Raw genomic sequence first — 19,278 nt, forward strand, 5'->3', positions numbered from 1 at the left:
AGTCGAGTAAGTTAAACCGGCACCATATGGAATATAAGCAGGTCAATCTTTCCTTTTTTTGACATGGCCAGTTATGGCAGAAGAGTGGAGTATTTTCCACCTATTTTTTTACAAGATTTCTACAAATTTTAATATTTATTGGAAATATTTTCTTTCAGTGAGTTAAAAAAGATTATCAATCCCCAACCTTATTTGCTAATAATTCCTAAAGTGTCAGTTTCATTGCCATATGTTAATAAAACTAGTTCCTACAATAAAAAATAAAGAGTCATAATGCTTTGGAATTCCTGAACAACAACAAAAAAGCCTTGGGGAGCGATATGGAACTGGCTATTAAAAGAACATTTGAACAAGGCTAACAGAGAAACTAGAACAGAAAAATGGCTATAGGAAGTTTTTCTTATCTTGTTTTGGAAATTATTATTGTTTAGATATTTCTAATTTAGCACCAAGTCACAATGAAAATGTGACTAATAAAGAATAAATGTAAGAACTTAAAATAAGGAAAAGAAACATTCAATTTTACTTGCTTGCTTAGCATTTTCAATTATTTTCCAAAGCCCTTTAAGTATCTGCTGTTTCATTTGCATGCAGGCTTGAAAGCATCAGGGATTCCACTAAAGCACTGGCACCCTTAACCCACTATAACTACAATTAGAAGTTCAAATAATCAGAAGAAGTTAGAAGTTTAAGTGGTGAAAAAGCTAGAGCTTCCGGACTAGCAATTTGAAAATCTAATCACAAACAGCCATATGATTCTGGACTAATCTCTCAAACTTAGCTTTCTCACTGGTTAAGAAAGGTGCTATCACCGGTTTTCCTGACCATCTCATAATTTCACTGAAAGATCAAATGATACAGTGTCTGAAAAAGTTGTACAGTGCTACACAAATGCAAAGGTACTTTTACCATTGCTGAGGCACTTATATTGTGCCAGGCACTATGTTAGGCTCCTACCTACATTATCTCATTTGCTTTAATTTCAATTTCACAATGGCACTGTAAAGTAGGTATTATTATTCCCATTTTAAAAGATGAGAAACTGAGAAAAGTAAGCAGTTTTCCAAAAGCATACAGCTAATAAATGGCAAAGCTGAGGATTAGGCCATATATGAACCTGAAGTCATATGTTTCATAATCATCCACTCGGGATCTGCATAACTCTTGATTAGTCATCATATTTAAAGAGCAATTCAAAGCTAACACCCTACAAAGCAGAATTAAGTAATGCAGAAGTGCTCTAACTTTCCCATCAAACACACCAGCCAGAAGGCTTAGATACTTTGTATTTTGAATTGGCCTAAATTAATCCACCGTGTCTACCTCCTTCATAATTGATCCTAAACATAGCCAATGGCTACCCTGGTTGATAATCAGGAAGGATGCTAAGAACTATAACCTACTTTGAAGTCCCCAAAAGCCATGCCTTGGAATTTTAAACCTGCGTGTTTAGAAATTCTGACTAGTCACAATAGGAAGAGGCAGCAACTAGACGTTCTGATTACCAATTGTCTTCCTTTCCAAGTTCAAGCCACTAACAATCAAGGCTTAATTGTTTTCTGTTTTTATATAGGTTGTAAAAGCCTGTGGGAGAAAAGAGGTTAGATTATTTTAAAACAAAATAAAACATAACCTGTGACTTTGTAATTGCTTGTATTTTTCCAAAGAGCTGTCTATAGATATAAAAAAGGTAGTCATTGAAAGGGTAATCCAGTTATGTACTTGTGGCAAGCAGGCAACATAACTTCACCAGTACAGTACCAGAGTGGTCAGAATATGAAGAAAAGTCAGTCATAGAAGCTACCCAGCAGGAAGTATTTAAATCAGTTGAGACAGGATGTTTAGTCATAGCTAGATAATCCATCAAATAGCTGAAGCCATGACAAAAAAAAGAAAAAGAAAAAAAAAAAAGAAGACGATGGTTCAACATGGCTAGAAGGAATACTGAGTTGCTTCTTCTGCTCTCATGTCTTGGAAATCCTCAAGGATACTAGTGGAGAACACAACCCTGATCCATCTACAGGAAGTATGAGGTATGATAATTGTGCTTTAATCTGAAAGCTGGAGATTTGAAAACCACCACTTACACCATGTCCTGTTTTATAAGGGCAAAAGATTAAAAAACCAGGCACGGAGGAGTCACAGGTTCAAGGACGTCAGAGACTTTGGTTGTAGAAGGTAGAAATCTTTCCTTTTAAAATAAATTTAAAGTTAGAAAATGAAGAGGGAGCAATGATGAAGAATGGGTCAGGAAGTAAAGTATGCAAACAAGTGGATTTGAAAACATTTGAAATGTCCAGGTCAGATCAAACTGATGTGTAGATCTGAGCATGGGTTTTGTTTTCATTTTGTTCTGAATAAAGAGGGGAGCATTCATTCTTCTTCAAATTCTCCATGGCAATTATTAACAATCTCCTTATCAGACTTTCCAGTTGGAAAAAAAAAAAAAAAAAAAAAGCAAATCTGCGTCTCTCGTTTAAGCCTGTTTTTCTCCATTTGCTGTCAGTGGCAAGTGAACAATATTATTGATTAATTAAATAATCTCTAACCTTTGTCTTTAAATTATTTCAAATTTTTTCAGTATTTATTTTCAAGCCTGTTATTGATTTTCATCAGTATCCTGTAGTTACTATCAAAATTTGTCACATTAGATTCACATTCTAGAATTCAATACTGAACACCAGGACCTAGAAATGTCATCAGCCACCTGTGACTTTCAACAACTCAACCTCAGCCATGAAAGGACAGCAGTTTGATTAGATAAACTCTAAAGTACCAACTATGTTAATATCTGTCATTCCCTCCAAATGTCAGATATTAATATCTAAAGTCACTTATTAATAAAAAAACAAGAGGTATCACAGAAAAGACTCTATCTAGGAGGCAAATGATTAACATTTGATCCATACAATCCTGAAATTAACTATGTGATGATGGTCAAGTCACTGAACTTTTTTTGTTGCCTTATCTGTAAACCAAAGATAAAACATTACACTTTCACACAGAAGTTCTGGGTTATATGATTTCTCACAGCTTCTGATTCCAGAATTAATGACTGCATTATGGCTTATTGTATGTACACTGAGGCACCAAGAAGAGTCCTTTATTCAGAAATTTACTGAAGCCTAGAAAGTAACAAGCACCATATCACATACAGAAGTCTAGGATTTTGATCAAAGATCTTTCTACTCTAGGATGGTCACATCAGTACAGCAAAGTTACCCAGGCAAATAAGAAAGTTGCTAAAAGAATACCAAGAAATATGTTGTATAAGTGAAATGAAAAGACTGGCAACACTTTGGGATTTTTGTTTGTTTGTTTGTTTTGATTTTTTTAAATTTAAGCTTTCAAGACATTGAAAAGCAGTGCTTTCAAACTGGAGAAATCACAGGCTACTCTCTTAACCAACTGGACCAGGACATTAATTTGCTATTGGACAAAAGGCAAACCATTTGATTTCTGAACATTTCAGTTTCCTTTCCTATAAACTGAGATATCAAAGAAAATTAACGACATTTTGCTGAAACTTAATGCAAATGGTAAGTGTAAGAAATGAGTGTGTGTGTGTACGTGCATATACATAAAATTTAGGAACAGGAAAAGTGAGTATAGAAACTAAGAGTTATAAATATATATACATTTTCATTATTTAGTAAAGATTATTTTATATAAAGAAATACAGCATTATTTTATTGAACACATCTATAAAAATCTAGAAAGAATATGCTGACATGAAAGAAAACAGAGGCAGATTTTTTCTAATAACAACGTCCTGACACTGTAAAGAATAATTACATTTTGTCTCTATCTCACCTATAAACCAAAGCATAATCAACTCTTCCAAAAAAAAATTTATCTAAATACTTAAATCATTCCATTTATAAAGTATAAAATAGCAGTATCATAAAAAGAGCTATTATTAAAAATAATGAAAATCACTAATACAAAACAAAAATCTGTCCAATTAGTATTTTCTTTAATTAGCAAGAACCTTAACCTCTTCAATAAGCTTTTATGCGGACAGAATGTTCCATACTACTATAATTATCCCTTAAAAGTAACAAAACAAAAGGAAAGGAGATACCCAGCAAGTGAAAGAAAAGTAATAGAATTACTGAGTTATATTTATCAGTATAATCTTGAAATGATGAAGATAAACTATAATAGATAATACTATTATTTTTACTAAGCCCAGTGTTCTCAATACTGATTGCACATTAGAAACACTTGCAGGGACTTTAATATAAATGTTGATGGCCAGGGCCCACCCACAGGCAGAGCTGCCCTGTGTGGAAGCACAAGCTTTGTTCTCCACAACTCCAGGGGACACTGGTCACACAATGCAGTACAATCTGTATGTTGGAGGAATAAAAACTAAATGAATGCAAAGCATTAAAGACACTAAGTGAGCCACTAAATCAACATGGATTAATCATTTCTCAAATAAGGAGCAACATACTTAAGCTCTGTGGGCAAAAGGAAGCTTTTATAGAGCAACCATTGCATACATGGCATTATGAGCATGCTCTGGATGCTGGGAAATTGCTTTTTCTTTTCTTCATTACATAAGAGGACCATAGGACTGTAAGGTTAGATGTATTTAACATTAAGGAATTATTTGTAGTTTTTATCAAGGGTGATAATGGTATTGGGGTTATGTTTTATTTTTTCAAAAGATTTTATCTTTTAGAGATACAATGAAATATGTAGTGATAACAAATGGAATGTCTGGAATTTGCTTCAACATAATCTGAGGTGGGAAAAAGGTAATTTTTCTAATTTTTTTAATTAAAACAAAAGTAGTGGGAAAGAAAAATGCCAACCAAGAACAAAATAATAACTAGTCAGAGTGAGCTACAGAGGCCTCCAGGAAATGGATAGTGACAAAATAACATTCTTAATGACGGAGTATGGTGATTAACTAAAACACAAAGAGGAAGATTAGGAGGGGATCATTCTATGAGATGGGACATGAAGGTCAAGAAATACTACCTAAAGCAAGAGTGATATTCTATTTCTACAAAGTAAATCACATAAATTGACACCACTGTCAAGCCAAGAGGTACATGCCCCCAGAGATTATAAACCACTGTTGTTCCTCCAATGTTTCCTTCTCTCATCAAAATCTGTACACTTTCAAAAAGGTCCTGGATTTCACCATCCTATAGGAAGTGCATCTAATGAAACCCTTTTCTCACTGCATTTGTGTTGCCCAACCCAAAGTCTTTCAGTCAGTGAACTAATAAACAGTAACAATGGCTACTGTATTATGGAAAAAGAAGTCTCAGTATTTTCAAATTATAGTGACTTTAAATTCTCCCTGGTGTGCTTCAAATTCATGGCAGCTACATCTTCTGCCCTTAAAAAAGAATCCCAAAGAGAAAAGCAGAAAACACTAGAAAAACCTTTTTCTCCATTGCACTCAACAGGTAGTTATATAAGCAAGAAGTATTTCTACTAAAGTGAAGCACAATATTTATGCAAAAATTTTTTTAAAATATTGGGCAACCACTATATGCAGGGGACGGCAATTGGTAGGACAAGGAAGAAAGAAGAAAAAATAGGGACCATATAATCTGCAAAACATGTGAAGTCAATTATTAAATATAAATCTGTAAATGCTAGAAAATCAGATATCATGATTCTTCTGTGTATCTCTTTTTGGCTATAAACACATCTGGAATACTGCACACAGCAAATGTATATGTCTTATGAATTTTACTGATATTTTTTAGTATTATCACTATTAATTCATTCACCCAACAAATATTTACTGTACTGAACCCTAAGAATCAGACCCAGAAATACAATGGTGAAAAAGGCAAAACCTCTGCCCTTAGGGACTTTAGAAATAACCAAATATTTCCTGAATATATCTCTGATCATCTTTCCTCATAGAAGTTCAAATAAAGGTCAATACTAAACACCACAAGACAGTAAAATAACCCTAAAATATACTTTGGATATTTGCTTTCAAAATTCAGCTGCTCGAGAAGTCATGAGTTAATTATCTATTTCTTTATCTACAACTTTTTCTCCTTTTCTGCTCATCCATTCAGCATGCTACATCCTGTCCAAGAATCATGAAATAAGTAAAACTACTTAGCAATGGCAAAAAGCAAAAAATAGCAAATAGCTATTCAAATTTACCTGGGAGGGGGACTTGGAAAACAAAGGTATAAGGAGTGAGAGTGTTCATTTATCTTAGATTTACTGTTTCTCCAGTTATATGAAAGAATTAAAAAGTGTCTAAAAATGGAGGGGAGTCCAGTGAGCAGGTCAGCTATCACCCTCTGCACCAAGCTTGTCAAAACAGTTCTCCAAATTTCCTTCAGTGTATTTTGCTTTCAAACCCAATTGCCAAAGGTAAAAATGTGTTCAGAGATTTTTGAAAGAAAAAAGAAAGAAAGCCTATCTTTATAGAGAAAACACAAAATTAATTTACATAAAATCTCTTCAAAACTTTATTACAATGCTTTCAGCTTATTTATAATAGGTTTTAAAGATGTATTTGAGCTAAATGATCTGCTCTAATGCGGTGGCCAGTTACACAGCTGACCTGAAATGGCTATTTTGATTTTGAACAAGAAAATAAACTTTAATTATGTTTACAAAAATTCGTGTCAACTTCAGGAACATATTTTAGAACATTTATTTCCATTTATCAAATATTTTTGGCAGTTATGATATTCCGCTGTTATTTTTTTATTAAAATTAATGTGAGAAATTTCTGCATGTTCAGATAGTCACATAATTTGTTTCCTTGGAGTTTAAACAAAGAGAAGATGCTATATATGTGAAATCACTTCTGTTTGAAAGTTACAGGCATTCAATTGCTGGAATGAAACACTGCCTTTCCTCAAAAAGGCAATAGGCATTGTCAAACTTTCAGAACCATAAGCCAACCATACACCTATATTTTCCTTTAAAACACTAGATAAGGGTGTGATTCAACCATGTTCCATTTTACCTTTAATCATAAACAGAACATTTGATCACATACTTTTGAATCAAGTACCTAAAAAAGTGCCTTACAAAATAGGAGGCATTACACAAATGTTAAAGAAAATGAACACATGGTGAAATATTCTTAATTCACTTTTCTAATTACAGAAATGTAGATATAAATACCACACAATTTTAATTCATTATTATTGCCTATATAATATTTAATTAATTACTGCTTTTTAGGTATAATCCAAAATTGATATCACAACCACAAAATAAGTTAAAGAGAGAGCAAAACTACAAATAATACCCCCTCTATCACTTCTTCCCACTTTATTACTATCACTCCCAAGAATGAATGTGGTAGCACATTATGGCTTTCAACCAAAATCTCTTTAAATATTATGTTTTTATTAAAATATTAATTCTTAGGCAATCTCTCCTGTTCACATCTTAAAATAGATAGAAAAACCAAAGGCTAGAGATTTAATAACTTAAAAAAAAAAACTCCAAAAAAATCAGTCATGTAGAACAATAAAGTCTGACTAAATCAGTTCAAACTATAACATCTTTCTCTCCAGTTTACAAAATATTTTTGAAACACGATCTCATTTGATCCTCATAACGCATCTTGAAGATTAATGGGAAGAATATTGTTTTCATTTTCATCATTTTGCAGCTGAAGATGCAGAATGAGAGTGACGTGCCCAGATATGGGTGCGTGGCCAAACTGGCCTTGAATCAACTCCTCTAACTTCTAGTCCCTCTTTCCCCCTTCCTCAGAGCTACTACATAATAATATGTCTATTAGGTATAAGAGGGAAAAATATAACTCATCATATGTTCCTAGGAATGTCCAAACATTGAAGGAATTCACACTGTGTGAGCTAATATTTATGAGCCAGGAGTAGTCAAAATCTACGTTCCTAATCTGTGGTTTGGAGTTGCTAACAAATACCACATTAGTCAGTAAGAAAAAATAACTGGTAGGACAACTGATGCTCCATGTCTATGAAAATTAGAAGTCATTCTTGGTTAGATATGCTTATCATCTGAAAAGAAATTGAATGACAAATGAAAAGTAAAACAGAAATGTAGGTGTATGTTGACTAGTATAAACTGAATATTCAAAACTGCAAATATGGAAATACTGATTCAAATGGCACCATTTTATGACACACTATTAGAAGGAAGGCTTTAGCTGACTCATATAGATAAATTTGGAAAGAACGGATCCCCCCAACCCCACATGTAAAATGTAAAACCAAATTACGGAACAAAGCCAGTTTGCAAAATATCACTTCAGAGATTTCCTACCATTTTTCTAAAATTTACAGTATATCAAAGTTCGTAGCTTTGTGTGCCCATTTAAGCCCTAAATCCTGAAAGAAGTAACAAAAGTATTAACATTTTCACCGTAATATAAAACAGATCATAATAGAATGTAAATATCTTAAATTATCCAAGTTTTGATATAATCAACATCTTAAGGGTTTATCATCAAAAATAACAATATCCAGTAGAAATCCAAGAACATAACCGCTAAGAAACACAGATAATGCAAATTCCTTAGTTGCTGGGACCAGAAAAGGTAGAAGGATGTAATAGCGAAAAAGAAAACCCTATTCATCAAAACTTGCTTTTTCAGTAATTCTTAGAAGCTGGTACTCACCACAACTCCTCTCAGATTTAGACATCTAATTAGTAACTGCATTTTTAATACTGGTTAAAACATATAAAACATATGCATGCTGAACATATTAAAGAACAAAAGTTTTTCTGGGAACTTTTTTCCATGGAAAATAAAGAAAACTCAACACTGTTCATGTGGATCACTACCATCTGCCAGCATTTTATCTAAAATAAAACCGATTGAAAGAAGGCAAGTATTAAGATCATGTTTCCAAAGGTCTGAATGTTTTTCAGGTAGTAAAATTCTAAAATTTCAACTGTTTTTACTTCTTGTGTGTGTTTATGGATGTGTGAGTCTTCTTTTTTACACTCTTGGTTCTTAATACCAAAATCAGACAAAGAAAAAGTTTACTTACATAAACTCTACATACACATTAAATAATACTCAAATTTCAGAACAAACTAGACCTCAACTCTTAACCTCTGCTTCTCTTACTTTTTAAAAAATCCTGCAAATAAAATATGAATGCTATCAAATATTTTGGAGAGTTGAAAAAATGATTACTGGTATTTTAAATGATTGCATAGCCCAACGAATCACTCTTTATAAGACACCCCCCCACCCAAGTTATAATCTCATTCTCACCAACAGTGAAATAAGACATGAAGTCAGTCAAGGATTCCTAAACCTCTGCAGTTATGGCACTGATCTCTCACTTGGTTTCTGTTTAAAAAAATGGTATAGAAAAATATTCTTTCAGTAAAAGTAAATTGATATTTTCCTTTGTTTTTAAAAGGTAAAAATTCCATTTGAGAACACTGAAGACAGTTGGCAATGTCACAAAATGAGTGCTAAGAATCATTACATCACAATGAAAAATTCCATAATGCAAATGCTACATACACAAATAAACATGTACACACACAAACACATGCAAAATACACAGATGATATTTGTCTTGAATATAACTTGGATTTCATGGAAATTTTTTTACTCTATTAAAGCAACATACTAGAGGAAAAATAACTTCGATGACAAAAACTAATTCACATTCTGACCTACTTTCATTTTCTAAAAATCTCGGAACCCACCAAAACAGTTCTGTATCAATATTGGATACACAGAGAAACTATGGGCTAAAACCCCCAACATTTTACATCTACTATTATGGTGAAAGACAGATTACCAAATATAGGGGATTTCCCAAGAAACATTGCTAGTACCTGACTGCTCTAGAAACACTGACTCTGACGAACACTATACAAATAATACCAAAATGACAAAACTTGAACTATATCCAAGAGAAGAAAATTTGTTTCTAAAGCATATTGCCTTATTCACCCTTTTATTATTTGTGTCTAAAACATAGTATGTGTTCAACAAATGTATGCTTTGCTATTTCCAATGATTGAGGAAAAGAAAGAGCTGTATACTATTCTGAGTTGTATACTAAGTAGAGAGACAACCACAAGCTTTGTTCACTGATTTTCACTTTGAGATCTAGCACAATATATGAACTCTAGAGATGTACTTTATATCTGACTTTTTTGTTTGTTTTGGTTAAGTTTGAGAAGTTAATACCAGGTAATGAATCACTTCTTGATAGTATATATATGTATATGTGTGTGTATATATGTATAAGTTTGTATATTACAAATTTTGTTTAAATGAAAAGAGTCAGTATTGCATTAAATTTTTAAAGAAAATAAACTTTATTAAATTTAAGTACATGGGACAATTTAAAATAAATGCTGTCAAGACAAACTCACTGATTCAACTTAATGAGGAAATAAGAATAATTTATAATTAGCATATTTTTAAATAATTATAACCACTAAAGTAGTTTAACTGTGATTTCGACTAAATTAATTTATATCCCCCAATCCTTTTCTGATGGATAGGACAAAGGTAAATTTTAATTCAGTTCCCAAATTTCACAACTAGTAAAGAACAAACAACATACATTTCCTTCATACTTCTAATCCCTTTCCTACTTTCCATCCTACTATCATGGTTCTTATTCAGAATCTCACTGTTTCTCCATTAGATGTTTAGAATGCAGTGACCATCCCTACCCCATCCACAGTCTTCATTCTGTCTTGCTGTAATAATCATCCTATGCAGTTTTCCTCACCTTACTCCAGTGTTTGACTACAGTACTCATTATGTTTTTGCCTGCAAAATATCCATTCTTTAAGAAATGGCAATGCAATTTTCCTTTTGACCTCCTCTAGTCAGTTCATGGGGTTTGGTTGGGGTGGACCTCATTGTCAATCATGAGGCTTTTGTTAGAGCTACTGAGAAGAGGTACTCTCTTTCAGAGTAACCAAGCAGGTAGGATTTAACTTAGCTCTGGGAGCATCCATCTGGAGAGTGAACATCCCAGAATGCAGCCAAAACAGAGAAAAGTAGAGTCAAGAAAGCAAGAGACCTAACGACATCACTGGATTCAGCCTTGTCTGGAATCAAGCACCCTGAGACTTCCGCTCATATGACCCAATACACCTTCCTTTATGTTTAAGTGACTTTGAATTAAGTTTCTATCACATGCAACTAAAAGAGCTGAGTAATAGAACCTTCAACAGACACTGCCTAGAGTAAAAGTACCCCAATTTCTTAACCTTGAATTCAAGAATGTATAGGAACTAGACAAAAATCTGCCTATCGTTCCAACCTGATCTCCCACTACTCCTCCTAACTCAAAATTAGTTCATTCTAAAGAAAGCTGTTAGAATTTTCTAAATATTTACCTATTTTTCCTGCATCAATCCCTTTGTTCACAACATTTCCTTCTCCTACTGGACTCTTCCATTACATATCCACCTATCAAAATCTGTAACATCCTCGTAGGTCTACCTTCTAACCTGCTGAATGAGAACTGAACTTCCTCTGAAGTTCGTCAGTGAATGCTGTCCTCATCGCAGTACTGTACAAATTATCTAACAACATGTTAAATAGTTGGTGTACATGCCCTACATGCCATGCCCTGTATTGACAAAGAGCTAACACTGAGGTCAGACATTTTCTCTTTGATAAGGTAAATGATCATGAAATTCTGAGGCTGGAACAGGAGATCAGAACAAATAAGTTATAGCAGAATGACTCCAAAGACAGAAGCACTATTGGCAAGAATTATTCCCCAAAGGCCCTAACTCTAAAAATAAAAGCTAAAAATAAAATATAATAAGAATTCAAGGAGTTATACAAATAACCCCTGAGTTAATGAAGCAGTTCTCAAGAACAAAGTTGAGTGAGAGAGGGGACAAATAAGTCCTATGTGTTAGAATTCCTTAAATTTTGATCTTGATTTTAATTTCTTGTTCACGACATCAGGATTAGACGACACCAAAAGCTTCAGCTTACAGATGGAAAAAGTAAGACGATAAAGCTATAAACTGGCTTTTCCAAGCCAAACAAATACATGGCAGAACTGGGAACACAATCCAGGACTGATAAATCCTCTAACATGCTGCTGCTTTCAAACACAACCAATTTACATTCTTTTATTAAACTCTTTTACATATATGTATATTTCAGTATATTTTATTAAAGATCATTGTAGATTCATTCTTGGACATATTCTAAGTCAGAGGCTGCAAGCACAAAGGCCTAAAAGGCCTGTTCAGTTACACAAATGTTGAGAAGCAGGTTGGTATACAACAAAAGCAACCAATGGTCCTTGTAACCAAAACAAAGAATGTGTGTCTGTCTAAAAGCATTAAAAATGTAAAATGTTGAAATAATTTGGTGGCCAAAACAGCTCTTTGGCTTATGTTGGGGATTGAATTATGTCCCTCAGAGGAGACATGTTTAAGTCCTAACTTCTGGTCCTGTGGGTGGGAACCCATTTGTAAATAAGACCTTTGAATATATTAGTTAACATGTGGCCAAACTGAGTGAGGGTGGGCCTTAATCCATTACAGCTGAAGTCCTTATAAGCAAAGGAAATTTGGACACAGTCAGTCGGTCAGTCAGCAGAAGCCAGAATCAGAAGAAAAAGAGGAGTAGGCATGACTCTGGGAAGAAAGCAAGCCCTGCCAATACCTCGAGGTTGGGCTTCTAGCCTCCAAAACCATGAGACTATCAACTCCTGTTGTTTAAGCCAACCCATTCTGTGGCATTTGTCATAGTAGCCCTGGAAAGTGAAGACAAGCTAAATTCTAATCTCTCATTTATCCTGATAGCTTCTGCACCATCAATTGAAAGGCCACTCTTCATGGATGGCCCCTGCCAAAATTAAAAGCCTTATAAATACAATGAAATGAAATGCTGCAAAATATACAGGCATATTTTAGATTCTACAATGTTTCCTGAAATAAGAAACTTTTTTTTTTCTAAAATCAGTTACTTTTAAAAAGGGGAAATTCCAGAAAAACATATTTTTTATCAAAATTTACATAATAGATGACGACTGCTTTCATAGTCTGATTAATATAACACATAAAAATAAGTGAGTAAATGTGAATGGAATTCTTTATTTTAATCCCATAAAGCTGAGTAACACAGCTTTTAAATGACTCTAAAAGGTTTTTTCACACATCTTTCTGTGTAGAAAAAATGATATCCCTCAACACAGGATATTGGTAGTGACCATAGGCAGAAAAAAATAAGCAAATTAGCAAAGTTAACTGCAACCATATTTTGTTTCCATTTTAGAACCCACAGTTATTAAATCATTCATTCAACCATATTTATTAAGCAGCTCCTATTTGCTTGGCAGCTTGCTAGGTACTGGGTATAAAATGGTAAACAAGACAACATGCAACTTAAAAGTATAATGAGAAGAGGGAAAAACTCAAGTAAACAAACTAAATAATTACAAGTTTATGGAAAATGTTATTACGGGTGGGGGGGGAAGAATGCAGAAATAGAGGGCTTATTTTAGATAGGGTGGTCAGGGAAGGCCTCTATGAAAAGGTGAGATGTTAGCTGACTCTTGAAGGATGGGAAGAAATAAGCAAAATGAAGAACAAAGGGTGTGTGGAGGGGCAGGAATAAATGTGACCGACAGAGAGACCAGCAAGTAGCAAAAGATTCTGAAGCAGGGAAGAGCTTGAGGTCAGTGTGGCTATAGCAGGTTAAGGAGATGATAGTGGTCTGAGGCAGGCAGGGTCCAGAGCACAGGGATCACAGGAAGCCCCTGTGTGGAGTCCGGATTTTTCCACGTGCAATGGGAAGTCACTGATGGTTTTTAATCACGTATTATTTATTTAAGACTATGAGAATTAGCAAATGGATATAGGTACTAAGCTGTCTTCTGATTAATAAAGGGTTTACTAGGTGCTTCCTGCATGCCACACTGTATGTCCAAGTTTGTAAAAGTCAATGGCTTTATGTCACCAGTGCTAGCACAGGTACTGGCTCTTAATATAAAAAAAGCTCTTAATAAATAGTGCGTAGGGAAAGGAAAAGTGGAAGCAAGTTTAGAAAGAGCAAAAAGAAAACTAGTCCCAGAAGATTCTGTTCAAACCATCCCACCACCTCGGCCCTCTCTTGACTTCACATATTCACCAGGAATTTCTCCTAAAGAAGGGGAGGGTTCAAGCATGAGATGGTGAACAATGGGAAATATAGGAAAGACTGTTTGCAGGAAGAAATTCACTAAAATATAGGATGGTGTTCTTTGGAAAGATAGAAGGATAAAGTGGACATGAGTGTGCTGTGGTAGCACGGGGCCTGTGTCGCCTCCTGCCTCTCTCTGCAGTGGCCTCTGGGATGTCACTGGTGATCCTAGCAGGTTCATCTCATGAATAAACATCAGGGCCTGAACCACAGCTCAGTATAATCAAAAGAAAGATGAGCATGAACTAGTCATTTAATGGACGTGACAGAGTGTACAAGGGAGGTAAATCTGACTCCAAGTGAATGAGCAAGCCCAAAAGCTTTCTTTTTTTTAAGTACAGTTTAATTGAGATAAATACAGTTCAATCGAGATATATTCACACACCCTATAGTCATCCACAGCATACAACCAATTGTTCACAGCACCACCATACATCTGCATGTTCATCACCAGAATCAGTTTTTGAACCTTTTCCTGACTCCAAAATAAAAATAAAAGCAAAGAAGAACACCCAAAACTTTCCATCCCCTCCATCCCACCCTATTCTTCATCTAATTTTTGTCCCCACATTTCCACTCATCTGACCATACACTCGATAAAGAGAGTGTGAGCCACAAAGTTTTCACAGTCACACTGTGCAAGCTACATAGTTATACAATAGTCTTCAAGAATCAAGATCACTGGGTTGCAGTTCGACAGCTTCAGGTATTTCCCTCTAGCCATTCCAACACACTAAAAACTCAAAAGTGATATCTATATAGCGCATAAGAATACCCTCCAGAGTGACCTCTTGACTCCATTAGAAATCTCTCAGCCACTGAAACCTTATTTTGTTTCATCTCTCTTCCCCATTTTAGTCAAGAAGATCCTCTCAATCCACAGTGCTAGGTCCAGGCTCATCCCCCGGAGTCATTTCCTGCGTTACAAGGGGGTTAACACCCCTGGGTGTCATGTCCCATGTAGTGGGGATAGTGAGTTTACCTGCCAAGGTGGCTTAGCTAGAAAGAGAGGGCCACATCTGAGCAAAGAGGTTCTCCAGGGGGAGATTCTTAGGCACAGTCATAAGTAGGCTTAGCCTCTCCTTTGCAGCAACAAGCTTCACAAGGGCAAGCCCCAAGATAGAGGGCTTGGCCCACCAAATTGGCAGTCCTCAATGTTTGTGGGAAAATTGGCAATAATCCAGGTGGGGAAGTCCAACATTTCTGCATTTCACCTACAGCCATACCACTTTGAATGCACCGGATCTCGTCTGATCTCAGAAACTGAAAGCTTTCTGAGGAGAGGAGGCTTAAGAGAAGGAAAGGGAAATGGAGTTTCTGCATCACAGCTTAGAGGCCCCAAATCAGTAAGCAGAAGACTGATACCTGCGCATATCCTACAGTAGCAAAAGCAGACCAATTTTTCATTAACTAAAACCTTATTAAAAGCAGGAAAACTTTCTCAAATAAATGAATAAATGTTGGGAATGGAAATATAATTAAAATACCTTTCATTTTCTAATGTTTTTTTCCACACTATGGATATTAACTCTGAAGACATTCAACACCTGAAAACAACCAGATTAGAAGCGCTCTAAGATCAGACTTGCAGTTTAAATTATGTCAAAAACATAAGTGTTTTATTTATGTGTGTATTAATAAATGCAAAATTATGCAGGTCCTTACTCTATAGCCAGAGTTTTTTTATACAATAGTACATTTTGTATCCATTTAGGGATGGGTGTCTTTTTTCTTTTTTTCCATCCCATTCATTAAAAATAATGATTTTCTCCCCTCTGTGAAAGTATAATAAACATCAAGATTGTCTTTTAAAATACAGTTGTCAAATTTCAAAGGGTAAGTATATGGAAGATTTACCCTAGAGGTCTTTAAGGAGCAACACCTGTTACAAATAATGTCTTGTATCCATATGAACAGTTACCTGGGGGGCAGTATAGAGTCTTACATGCGATATTTTATTTTATTTTTTAAACATGCTAGAAGGGATATTAAAAACATATACCTGAAGTTGCACTGCAGTGCTTAACTCCTTGAAAGCAGTGGCTTCACAGTATGTGCTACTTTTATAATAGCAGTTTGTGGTGAGAGTAACTACGTACTCCATAACAAGAAAACCTTTTTTTTCCCCTGCTACTGGAATATTTTACTTCTTGAGAGCACTGTCAAAGGAACACAAAGAAAAGTGGAAAAGATGAAAGCCTGAAATTATCCTTTAGGGAGCATGGTAACAGGTTTTGCAATGACGAATTTGTTAAGGTAATTAAAAGGGTAGTTATTCCTGTGCGTGTGCATATGGATGTGTATATGTGGGAGAGAGAAGAGAATGAGAGAGAGGAAAGACACACAGAAACTGACTGAATGATTGAATCATTATATTTTTGCAGTGTTGTGGTCAGCTACATTTTCAACATCAAGTCTGGATGGCTAATTTGAACAATGCCCTTAATCAAAGGACACTTAACTGAGAAGAAATATTGTCGAAGAACCTTAAGGGCCATATAAATACTGGAAGGTTGCTGTGTGTCCTGGCTGGACAGGAGAGCAAAGCAGAAACCCACAGCAAGGCAGTACAGAGAAGGAAGCTTTTAGGCTGAGCAACCATGGCAGGGAAGCTCTTGGGCCAGTTGTCCCAAGTATGGTAGTCACATCTTGGTGAGATGATGGGATGCTGCATTGCACCTACTGTCAAAGTATTTATTCAGTGTCTGAACATCACTAGACCCCAAGAAGTACACACAACTGGTAATGATATAAGGCAAGCCAGCTGGGCAGTAACGGAATGCTGCTCCTAGCCAAGTTCATGAACCAAGTAAACAACTTCACAGTATACCAGTTTCAGAATAATTTGGGCATAGCAGGTATTGAGCATTCTAAACAAAGGAATGTTATTTATGTATTCATGAGTCTACCACATGAAAAAAGAAAGTATCAAATGTAGTTCCTTCTTTGGGATTTAAGAAAAAGATTTGAAAAGAGAAAATTCAAATGACCTAGGACTTCTGTAGCTTAAAACTAAAGAGATAGTTGCTGAGGAAAAATAAGAACATCACAAAATCACAGATATAGAAAGGTCTCTGGCATCCAGCATCCAGCCTCCAAACAAGACTCAAGAGCCATAATACTTTTCAAGACCACCAGAAGCACCACACTCACTTCTGATAGTACAACCCCAGTATCTTTTTAATCAAAAGGGACTTAGGTTTAATTTACTTTATTAATTTACCTTGCTTCTGCAGGGAACTAAGATACAATAGTGGTTAAGAGCATTGGTTTAAAAAGAAAGAAGAGAATATAGCCAGACTTGAGTTCAAATCCCCTAACTATACAAGTTAGCACAAGCTATACTCTAATTGACCTTAAAGAGTCAAGTGCAAGTAACTTGACTCTTTAAGCCTCAGTTTCCCCCTCTGTAAAATCAAGATAACAATATTTAGCTGTCGGTGTTGTAGTATGTCAAGCACATGGTAAGTGTTCAAAACTGATAGATATTATTATTAATATTTAATCCTATTAAATATTCTGGTCACTGTAGAGATATAAAATGACTGCTCTATGTAAAACTAACAATACTTCAATTTACATAAAAATTCTTATTAAATCAGTCACTTTTATACTCCTATGATAAAAACTTAATAAAGAGATGTTTTCATGATTAAAATATTCTTAAATTATTCAAAATCTTTTATTTTTAGAAAAAGGTAAAAATAAAAATTCAAAACAAGATGCAATTACTAAGCAAAGTAAAATTTACATAACTAATTTACAAATGCAAATTGTTTGAGAAACCACCACCTCCCTTATTAACTCACCTCTACCCACTAGTTTACCTATATTTTATTCCCAAGACTAATTACAAACAACAAACGTACACAGGGGTTCACATCAGCTAAAAATGTTCATTCTCCAAAAGAAAATTATAGTATTGCTTCACTGGGAATAGTTTGTTAAATAATTCATAAAAAAATTCCACTTTCCATGACAGAAAATCTGCTTAGAAAATAGTAAATCATAATAGAATTGTCAACAATCAAATTTCACCTTAAGCTTTAACTTCATTTTATGCATTACTTGACCTGACTGAACTGTTATTGGATTTTATTTTCTATACAATTATTTGCTTTCCTTGCCTCTCCTTGGACATTAAAAAAGGGGGTGAGAGGAAAAGGAAGAGGTACAATATTGATTACCAACACTTGTTAAGTGTTAGGCTTTGTATGGCTACAATAAAGAAGTCCTGAAAGGGAAGGAGGGCTGGAGGGAGGGAGTTCGGTTGGTTGGTTGGGAAAGAGGTTGGCTGTTTGGAAAGGAAGCAGACACTTGATACCAGGAGTTCTGGTTTGCTAATGCTGCCATTATGTAAAATACCAGAAATGGATTGGCTTTTATAAAGTGGGTTTATTTGGTTAGAAATTTACAGTCCTAAGGCCACAAAAGTGTCCAAACCAAGGTATCAGCAAGATGATACCGTCAATGAAGAACAGTCAATGGCGTCAGGAACACCTCTGTCAGCTGGGAAGGCACGTGGTGACTGCTGATCCTTTGCTCCCAGCTTGTGGTGTTTCAAAATGGCTTTCTCCAAAATGTCTCTGGGCTTCTGTCTTCACTTAGCATCACCAAATGTCCTTCTGTGTGCATCCTCAAGTGTCTCCAAGCAAGCATCGGAGTCTTGGCTTAGTATATTCTGAAGTGTTTTTATCTTTCTGCTCTCCTTGTGAGATCTTTTAAAGGACTCCAATAAATTAATCAAGACCTACCCTGAATGGGTGGGGTCAAATCTCCATGGAAACATTCAATCAAGAGGTCACACCCTAATGAAAAGGATTAATAACTCTGCCCCCACAACACTGCATTAAAGAATATGGTATTTTCAGGGGAACATAATATATCTAAACCAGAACACCAGGTAACACAAGTTTGGAAAGAGGTAGGGCAGCACTGGAGCAGTAAACCAACCATGGCCCAAAAACCAAGTCTCTGTCTTTTAGTAGATAGATTTTTAGCTAATGAGTCAACATCTTTAATGATTACAGGTCCATTCAGGTTTCTATTTCAATTAACTGAAATAAGTTATGTTTTTTTAAGAAATTATCATTTCGTGTATGTTTTCAAATGTATTAGCACAAAGTTATCCAGAG

General features: G+C 35.0%; 1 protein-coding gene and 1 long non-coding RNA gene across 13 annotated transcripts in view; one reads left to right on the forward strand and one right to left on the reverse strand.

The window, feature by feature from the left end:
* GTDC1 (glycosyltransferase like domain containing 1) overlaps positions 1–19,278 on the reverse strand; it is a 387,636-nt gene that overhangs the window by 224,174 nt on the left and 144,184 nt on the right. The window lies entirely within an intron of this gene.
* On the forward strand, positions 1,940–17,673 carry LOC119543670. The gene is made up of 3 exons (XR_005218688.1): positions 1,940–2,033; positions 3,345–3,539; positions 16,528–17,673. It is a non-coding gene; the product is annotated as an uncharacterized LOC119543670 (long non-coding RNA).

Source organism: Choloepus didactylus, chromosome 9 (assembly GCF_015220235.1).
Source record: "Choloepus didactylus isolate mChoDid1 chromosome 9, mChoDid1.pri, whole genome shotgun sequence".
NCBI classification, from domain to species: domain Eukaryota; kingdom Metazoa; phylum Chordata; class Mammalia; order Pilosa; family Megalonychidae; genus Choloepus; species Choloepus didactylus.